This window comes from Aquila chrysaetos, chromosome 20 (assembly GCF_900496995.4).
Source record: "Aquila chrysaetos chrysaetos chromosome 20, bAquChr1.4, whole genome shotgun sequence".
In the NCBI taxonomy this organism is placed as follows: Eukaryota; Metazoa; Chordata; class Aves; order Accipitriformes; family Accipitridae; genus Aquila; species Aquila chrysaetos.
The window spans coordinates 7,356,401-7,366,423 of record NC_044023.1 but is presented as its reverse complement, the minus strand read 5'-3'; the positions used below and the strand labels follow the sequence as shown (position 1 = coordinate 7,366,423).

The 10,023-nt window shown below is 50.3% G+C and overlaps 1 long non-coding RNA gene across 1 annotated transcript; it reads left to right on the top strand.

The window, feature by feature from the left end:
* Nucleotides 1-363: 363 nt before the first annotated feature.
* Nucleotides 364-6,586, top strand: LOC115353652. Its single transcript, XR_003927649.2, has 3 exons — nucleotides 364-435; nucleotides 5,346-5,433; nucleotides 6,375-6,586. It is a non-coding gene; the product is annotated as an uncharacterized LOC115353652 (long non-coding RNA).
* Nucleotides 6,587-10,023: the final 3,437 nt, after the last annotated feature.

Sequence of the window (10,023 nt, the reverse complement as noted above, 5' to 3'; positions counted from 1 at the left end):
AGGGAGGATTATACGATGTGTGATCTAATAACTCCCGACTGTTTAATCACCTGTGGTAGGTTCTGAGCACGTTGCATGACAGGTAACATAACTGACCTTTTAAGGTGAAACCACAAAAGCTGTTTCTTCTGTAGGTGTTCCCTCACTCTGCTTGGCTAGAGCATCCTTGTGAGTAGCAGGACCTCCTGGCCTGGCGGAAGCAAGCAGGAGTGTTGTCCCACAAGTGTTGTCACATCTCAGAGGAGTCTCCCACTGGGATTTCTGAAGTGATTTCAATAGCAAGGGAAGGAACTGAGTCTGCATTTTTATGAGGCTGTTATTGCACAGGTGTCCGTAGATGCCCACATGGTCTCCAGAGGAGGCTGGAAATGTTCTGCCATCCCAGAGGAGACGTCGCTGGGGCGGACTGTAATCTAGCCCTACGGTGTACCGCAGGTGAGTTGCATAGGGTCAGAGCTAGCAAACTCACGCCATTTGTGCATCGTTCATTCACTCCTGTCCACCAACCCCAAAGAAACACTTTTCCCCTATGAAAAGCTGCCTCCATAATGAAGATAGGAATACTGAAGATAATGAAGATGTCCCTTGCCTGGCAGTGACAGTCCCTTCCTGCTGCTGCTGAAGCGTGTGCCACCAGCACAACATCCTCAACAACCTCTTGGGCTGAGCTTAGCTTAACCAATACAAATATATCTGCTGTGTGGACATAATTGCATTTAATTGCTGAGATAAATTTAAAATAATTGCCCAGGTAACATTCATCCTTCCAGGGGCACTTGTGAAGGAGCAGGGGTTTTCTGGGTAACCCCATGCTCTACCCAGGCACTGACAGCCACTTTTCCAGACAGCCAAAGCACAGTTCTTGCTCTTGAACATCTTCCCTGTGGTCCTTGGAGTAATTTCAAGTCAAAAACAAAACGGCGACATTTTAAACATTGCCTCCCACGCAGTGTCTGTCTTCAGCCTCTGTTGCCACTTGCTGTGGGTTCAGAAGTCTCTGGTGGATCAGTCTGCCCCCCAAAAAATGTGGGTTTGCCAAAATAGAAGCATTTTTGCAGAAAGCAGTGATTTGGCTGAATGTTTTGCCAGCATGTGTCTCTGGGTTTTGCAATTTGTTTCAGCATTTTGTGTTTTTGTTTAATTTTTTATTTTGTTTTCTTGTACGAGATACTAACAAAACAAAATATTTTAATGTTTGCAAATAATTGGGGGGGGGGGGGGCTGGGGGGGAAATGTTGATTTTTCAAATACATTTTCAGGATTATTACAGGATTTCTGACCAAGCAGTAGTCCCATTTTGCTGTCAGCTCACAGCATCAGCGCTGGTACATAGAAGTTAATGCCACTGTGAAAGGACCTGAACATCTTTCCCACTAATATGCTTTACTTTCAGAATGGTGAATTATTTAAAATGCTTTCTATGGCTTTAGTCTGTCCCAAGTCACAATCCCATGTCATTAATGTCAGTCTCATAATTGATTATTTCTATTCTGGTAGCAGCTGGGATCTCCTGTCAAGGACCAAGGTGCAGTTGGTACCTTCCTGGGTGGTGGTGGAAGAGCAGGGCAGATGGGGTCTGGTGTGATGCACTAATTCAGCCAAAGCTAGGGATGGCCGTGACCTGTACAACCCGGGATGAGTTGGAAGAGAGTGAAGCCAACAGCTGAGCAGAGAAATTATACAAGCAAGGTGAAGTAGACACTAGGGTTAGTGGACCTTAGAGAGAGAGCACGGGACAAAACAAGAAAAGGTCTTTCAAGGCAATGGGAAGCATTTGTATTTGATATGCCTCTGTAAATGCTGTTTTCTGGCACCTGGAAAAACTGCTCACTAGTCATAGTGGGGAAAAAAGAGTGAAGAATAATGTGTCCAGCGGAAATTCCTGCAGCTCTTGGCTCAGCAGAGCGTAATTGCTGAAGACTGGAGCCTGCTCAGGACACTGGAGCTAACACCTCCGCGCTTGCAAGAAGCAGGATCTTGGGTGACCACAAAGAGTAAGCTTGGGATGTCATTAAAATAGCAACACCTGCAATGGTGCAGAGCCCTGAACTCCCTGCCAAGGAGTTTCAGTGTGCTGCTCACTTGGAGGGAAGATGCCACCCACTAAATCACCCAAACCACTTCCTGCAGCACCTGGTTTTTCCTCACGTCTCCTGTCCAAATAGTGGCTAGACCCATGTAAAAAACGCTGTCTCTGCTGAAATAGCTGGGCTGGGCATCGCTGGATCCGCACCACACATTGCCAGCGGGACGGCTGCAGGACAAGTAACATACAGAAGGAGTAATGCCTGTGCCCATGCCACAGGCAAAGCCGGAGCGTGGCCCTGTTCCATCCTGGAGCCTGTCAGAGTACAGCTCTTTGTAAGTGTCCTCAATGGAGACAGGCAACACGCAGGCACTTGTGGCTGCTCACAGGCTCTTGGAGATGTGAGGGTACTGCCAGGTATGAAATGCATCAGGAGTGGTCATTTAGGAGAGCTGCCCAAGCATCTTTGGGGCCAAAGTGATACCAGCTTTCAGATCTTGGATGCATCAATCCAGATAAGGATGGACAGCCAATGTGAACCCTTGTCCCGCACCAGAGGTCCCCTCTCCAAAGCAGCTCCTCCAGGAAGGGCATGGGTTTGGTCAGAACCTTCTTTCCTGAGCTGGGTCCTAGCCCAGTACATTGGTGGTCCCTCAATCGCCACGGAGTTGCATGTTCACAACTCATGCGTCAAAGACAAAAACCCCACAGTGATTCCCTCTGGTCATTATTTTCTCAATATATTGACTGTGCCAGGCAGTTAGTCAGCAGCAGTGTGCACTGTTGGCAGAGCCAGGAGCCCTCTGCAATGGAGGTCCTGCCTTGCTTTCCTTCCTGGAGAAGGAACCTGAGTGTCCCACTTGCTCCCTGGCCTGGAGAAGACCTGGCAGAGCAGATCTGCAAGCTGTGGGCATTTTGCACTCCCACACACTTCCCCAGCACCTGGTCAAGCTGATTTGATGATTGTTGTTCCTGGACATGGACTGGAAGACAGGCAGAGACATCTCTCAGGCTGGCTGGAGCCTTCAGCAGGGAGGAGCGCTGTGGCCCTCCCAACTGCCTGCTTGCTCCACAGCTTTCTCTTTCTCAAGGGCTTCAGGAAGCTGCAGAGATTCAGAGGGATTTTTTTTTCCCCCCTTTCTTGAAAGTATGGCTAAAAATAAAGAGAGTGTCGAAACCAAGCCCAGCCCACAAAGCGGAGTGTGTAGGTGTGATGCTAACCAACACCCGGGGCTGTGAAGTGTCCTGCGGGAGCTGGCACCCATCTGGCAGACATGTTCTCTCTCTCCTCATTCTTTCTTTGGCACTTTGTCAAAGAGCACAGGAGATGACGAATCGAAAGTCATTTTGTTTGAAAATGACCTACGAATGTTGTTCTGGTTATAAGGAGAAGAGGACAAGGAAAGGACAACAGTTTTCATTTGCAAAACTGGCTGGGACCCCCAAGCTGCTACTGTGCTCTCTGCTTTTATTTCCTGGCTGAAGGTCTCTAGAGGTGGCTGGTAGGATATGGTGATGGCAAATACTGCTTCATGATGGCAGACCAGGATGTCTCTGAGGTTTTGCCCTTGGCAGATGTAAATAGACCAGCAGACAACATGCAGTGCACAGGGGTGAGTTCTTGGACAGCCCTGGGTGGCAAAGGGGAAAGGTTTAATGGAAAGGAGCTCCTCCAAGTGTCATGAAACCATGGAACCTCAGCTCAAGACCTGAAATGAAGGCTGCCATAGCAGTTGACTCATTAATTACAGGTTCTCTGTGGCTGCGCAATGTGGACATGCCAGCCCCACAGTGCACCACTCACACCCTCCCAGCATGTATGTGGGTAGGTCTTGCAGGTACGATGGGGAGATGCAGGTCTCCCCTGAAGATGGGGGATATGTAGGGCTTTGCATAGTGAGAAAAGTCATGAAACATGTGCGTGATGCTGCCATAGTCCCCCCAGAAGACCCATGCCTCTACCCTGCCATAGAAAAGGGGATTGGGGCAGGGTGGGCATTAACACATTCATCCTTACACAGCCTGAGGGCTGCAGCTACCATGGGTGAAGGGCTGTGGTGGACAAACAGGGACTTAGTGTCATCTGTAATGCGGTGGAGATTGGCATTTGTTACAAAGGGAGTTTGCCACTATTGGGTTTGGTAAATTGCTTGGTGATACCATGACCTTGGAGCAGCTCATATCCTCCCTTTGCATGGCCAGGAGGGGCTGTATGCAACCTTAGGGATGGGAGAGTGAGCCTGTGATGCAAAAAAGCCCGGGGTTTGATGGATAAAGGTAGCACAGGTGGAACAGTGCATGTACAAGATGAATTTTATGAGCTGCATTGGTCTGCAATAGCCTACACAGGGGCACCTCTCTGGCAAAGCATCCCAGCTACTGCAGCAACCCGAGAGGCAGGATTTCCCCTTTCCTCCCTGCCTTCTCCATCGCCAATGCCTTTGGCAGGACTGGGAAATAGTAGGAAGGAACGTATCCTCAGAGCAAGCTGAGTCAGAGAGCAGCAAAGCTGGAAGGGAGGGCTGCGAAAATCCAGGTGGGAATCAAACGGGCTGTGCTTCCAGTGGCAACTTCTCAGAAATGGGCTTCCAGGGACAGTCCGGCTGGTGCTGCCTGCAGACACCAGCAAAAGAAGAAGTCATGAACATTGTCTAGACCCCACATTAACCTCCCTTCCCACCATCCACCACCCCTGCCAACGCGAACGCGTGGCTGGAAGCAGTTTATTCCCCGTCAGCCCTATCCTGCTTATCCAGAGCCAGTGGCGAGAGCAGGAGCCGCTCACACAGAGGGACCCTGCAAATCCTCGGATGAATGCCCGGACCGAGCACTGTTTCCCAGGGGGATCGGGGTGGATTGGATAATTAATCACAGCTTGTCTGGGGGAGGATGAGGAAGTCTGAATAAAGGTGTTAACGGCTCTTAAAGGCTTTCCCGGTTCGCAGAGGGTGCTGTCTCAAACAGATTATCTGGAAATATCATTAGCTGGAGTGGGAAAGTGTTTTTTGCCTCCTCTAGGTTATTTGCAGCCACCCTAAATCTGCTTGAGCCATGGAGACAGGTTCTATTGTGTGTGGGGAGGTGGAGGAGAGGTGTTGGCTGTCAGTGGGTCAGCAATTAATTGGTTTATTCCTTTCTCACGGTTATTTTCTAACCAACATCTGCTAAAACCCTGGTGCCCACTTTGTCCCAGCTCAGCAAACAAGAAGCACAGGGATTTGCGTTGGGGGGGACGCTGGGCCACGAGGTCAGCTTTTCAGGGGCTGCCGGGAGGTCCCTAGTCCCCTACCAAGCCTCTTTCCCCGTTGTCTCTTCTTAGGAGGAGGATGTGATTAGTGTTTTCTGCCATGGGATGTCAGCTGAGGGATAAGAACCATGTGCCAAGAAGAGGAAAGAGTGGATGGATGGTAAGTGAAAGCAGAGACTTGCCCCCTTTGCTCCGAAGGTAACTTTCCTTCCAGTGTCTCCATGGCCTGTTAGTACAGACAAATGCCCTTGTTCAGCCCTGTGCTACCTTCTCTTCTGGCAGAAGTGGCCCTCAGCTGCGTGTTTCTGGGTGAGGGTGGGCTCTCCTCCATCTTCTGCTGCCATCCGGGAAACCGTTTCTCATGAAACCAGCTTTACTGGAGTGACATTTCTGTTTCCCTGTGGCTTTGTCACAATTCTAGTGCCTTTGCAAGTCAGAAACAGTGGGTACCATCAAAGCAGAAACCTTGTCCCCTACCAGCTCCGGCTCAGCCCAGTTTCTGCCTACCAGCTCCACTGCTATAAATGAGCTGAAGTCAGTGGCGGGGCTGTGCTGGCACAGCTGTGCCAGACAGCAAGGTCTTGCTGGGAGCATCACAGATGGCTCTTTTACAGTAATTGCTCTGATAGTGCATCTCGAGCTAGGAAATCACCTTTCAGACCAGAGCAGGAATAGAGAAAGAACATGGCTTTGGCCTGAAGGGTTTTGATATTTGTAGCTTGGTATCATTTTGGCTTGGAGTGAAAAGCAAACATTTTGAGTTCTAGAAAGGTGATGGAGCGGGGACTGTGAAACTGCTGGTGCAGGGTAGTCCCCTCTCTGCTACGCCTGCCTGGCCTCCCCAAAGCCTGCTGGGCAAGCAGGAAACCCCCTCTGTGGAGAAATTAATTTGAAATCACATTGTCCACAGGGAACATTCCCTGTTGCCATGCTGCTACTTCTCTCCCAGCTCTTCCTAGATCTTTATTAGGAAGTACGAGCTCTGAGTAGAGTCCCACGGGCTGCTTTCTTCACAGTTACGTTGATTTCCAACAACTAAGTTAGCCCCAAAGAAAGAATAATGACAGCAGCAGATTTCCAGGTCTCTCTTTTCCTTTACAGAAGGCTGTCCCTTCAAACATGAAGCACAGCAAGCCCAAACCGGATCCCCGTTCTCCTTGGAGATCAACCTGCAGGGATGATGAGAGAAACGGAGCGAGTCCCCAGCCCTCTCCCAAGCCAAACTGCAAAACCACGGGCTTCACCAAAGCCCTTCGAGCCAGCCCATCTCCCAGCAAAGTGTCTCTCCCTTTCTCTCAACTCAGGGCTGGAAATAATGACAGGTATGGAAAATCCATTACAAATAACTAAATAACCCTCTGTGCAGTGTTGCCGGCTTCATAAGCGCTTCCCCAGCTGCTGGGAGACCACGGAAGCACTCCCTGGAGGGAGCAGACACAGGTGGTGCTGGCATGTGTCTGGAAACAGCCTGACGGTGCGGGGGGAGGCTGAACTTTCTGGTTGTCTGGACCTTTCCCCCTCTGCAGAGGGACCTCTCGCCAAGCCCTGCGGCCTCTCTGAGGTCTCCAGGCAGCCTGATGTCTGCCCCAGGGCAGTCCCACTGGAGGATGGAGTTCTGGGCTCAGTGATTTGAAGACAGTGGCGGCAAAGTGGGGACATACCCTGTTGCCTCGAGGCAGAAATGTAATTTTGTGTTAAAATTGTCTTTTCCTCCCAAAAGGTCCTTAAGCATTCACCAAGCTGTTAAGAGGCAGGGGAGGATCCGGCTGGCCAACCTGCAAGGCGGTGGTGGAATAGAGGGGAAGGGAAGTGACCAGGCACTGCCCAGGTCGGCACTGGCGACCAGCACGTTTACCATGGGAAGGGAGAGATGTTGGCCAAGGGCTCAAGTGAAACGCTGTCATCAGGCGCAACCCACCAGGGGCTTTTTACTGTGTGTCCCCTGGCACCTGAAGCAGCACATGTTGAGTAGGCTCATACTGAACCCAAGGGCTGTGTCCTCACCCGACACTGCATGATTGTTCTCCAGGGGTTCCTGGAGAGCATGGAGCAGGCAGGAACCAGGAGAGGGACAGGCTGTTTTGATGTTGGCCTCTCATTACTGTGTTAAGTAAACCAGTAGGCAAAGGGTCAGTGTTTCTGGTGTGCAGGCAAGCTTTGAACTAAGCCAAGCTCTTGCATGTTCCACTGTCCCTTTCTTTCTTGGAGGCTGTTTCTGGTAACACATTTCTGGGGAAGGAAACCAGCCACGTGGTCAGGAGGGCGGCACCAGGAGCTCTGAACTTGATAGTGCTAGATAAAGGCAGAGAGATGGTCCAGGAGGAGCAACTGGACAACGGGCTTGTCACAGGCATCTCCTGCCATATTCTTCCAGCACTCCTCACTTCCCTGCAGACTTTAATTCTGCAAAGCAAGTTGGATTGTAGCCCCTGGGACTGAATAGATGTACCTGGTTAGTCTTGTGTCACCCATTACAGGGATCTATAGGAATAGTGTACGTGATGGAGAAGAGACCAACCACTCATTCTTGTCTTGAAGACCCTCCTGTTGGAAGTGAAGGACCAGGGTTCACACTACAGCTTGTGTTTCACCAGTAACTTCTCTTGCTGTTGAAATTGCGTTGTCTCTCTTAATCATGCAAGGCTTATTTTCCCACACTGGAAAATTAATTCAGCGCCATTGGCAAAGCTGGGGGCTGGGAATTTTTAATTACTGTTTGTACAGTGCTTTGGGGCTCTGGAGTGAATGGTGCTGGAGGCCTGGGAAGGGTTATATTATATATTGGCAGTTACTTATATTTTATTATACATGTGAGCTCTGTAGTCCTATCAGCAGCTCCTTCCTGCTGCCTAGATGCAGTGGGGCTTCCTAACGCAAGTAGTACAAATACCCTTCTCCTGTAGCTGCTCACTGCTGCTGAGCATCACTGCATAGTAAGAGGGGGACCTACTAAAGTCCAGTGTCCTCCTCCAGCCAAAATAAACTCAACCAGCGTGTGCCTGTAAATACCCACCTGCTACGCAGGGGAGAAGAGCCCTAAAGCTCTACTCTCTTGAGGCTTTTCCCGTTAAAGCATCTCTTCCCTAGGCAATGCAGCCACATCCTGCATTAACCTTTCTGTCCCCCTCTTGCTCAGAACAATACCTCCTTAATTATAATCCATCAAATTGATCTCTCCTCTACCTGGAAAAAATGGGATTTGGGGACAAGAAACAAATGTGAAGGCCTAAGTCTCTTTTCATGGGAAAGGAAATCTATCCAGCGCCCTGCTGGGAACCCTGCTTTGCCTAAACCCCGGCATAATGCAGTAAGAAGTTAAGGCTCTTAGCGGGCGAACAGTGCAAGAGTCCTATTAAGCACATCTCAGGTCTTTGCGGTCAAGTGCTCTGCGTTGCACCCAGTGCACTGTGTTTTGCACAACAGGGCGATTGTGGCCCTGCTGCTCTGGGCTGCAGAGAGGATGGGCTATTCAACAGCCTCTCACAGGTCAAAGCCAGTACTTCGGAAAATGATTTTGTAGAGGACAGGAGTGTTTCGATATTGGCGAAGTCCTGGAAAAAGGACACATTAGCTATCGATTAGCATGTGTGCCCATGTGTGTACAGCTGTGGGCGTGTGAAGTAATATGGTATCTAGGCTTATGAAAATCACTGAAGGAATCTGATGACTTTGACCGAAAATACGATTTCTATTTTTTTTCATCACATTTGTGTTTTGGTGGCACACTTAGTTTTCTGACAGATACTGCAGAAATATTCAGCTGATTACTGCAAGGGGCAAAACTGGAGTTATTTAAAATTTGCTAAAGCTTCTAAAACACAAAAGCCTCCCCAAAAGATGTGCTTTCCCTCTCTAGCCAGCTGTCCCCCAGTGGTTCCTCCTGAACGGCGGCTCCCTGGGGCGGCAGGCAGCCCCTCGCTGCCTGTGCCGGGTGTAGCAGGCAGGGGAGGATAGCCCGGGCGAGGGCAAAGCCTGTGTGACAGCACTGCAGTCACCACCCCATGGGTGACATCGCCAGCACTGCTGCCGATGTGTCCCCTTCAGTCTGGGGTGGACAGAAGGCCGCGAGAAGTTAGCTGAGCCTCTGGGACCCTGATGCTGCCGCTCAAGAGGGTTTCATTTACTGCCAGGTACGGTAATGGGTTCTGCTAGGTGGCTGCTGGGTTGAGATCTGTGGTTTTCTTGGGGCGGTTGGTGCTAGGTTCCATGGGTTACCACAGCCACGTCACCGAAATCAGGTGAGGAACGTATCCACTGGTCCTTTCAGCAGCACCAGAGTGGGTTGGGTGTGATGGAGCCAGCCCAGCCCCACGCTGGGGAAGCACAGAAAGGCATGGAGCTGCTAACGGGCCGACTCACCTCCCTCCAGCACTTCCCCACCAGTGAGCAGATGTCAGAGGAATGTATTTTGCAATGGGTTTATTCAGTCTGGGGCAAATCCTGTTCTCTCTCTTTCAGGATATTCTTCTCTGCAGCCCGCCTGACATCCAGCGGCAGCAAAGAAACGAATGCATAGATCCAGGTATTGCCTGCTGCTGGGCTTATAACACAAACACTCAGGAGCAGTAAAAAGAGTGCTGAGACCACAAATTTCACCTTTAGTTTAAACCCCCCTTTTAGGGATGGGGCCAGAGCTGGCCCTGCAAGGGAGAATCCAGCTCCAAGCACTCTGAGGAAGCAAACATCCCCCTTTAAAGACAGTTAATGCTGAAGAAAGCAGGGAGGGATTCAGCGTGAAGCCACAAAACCA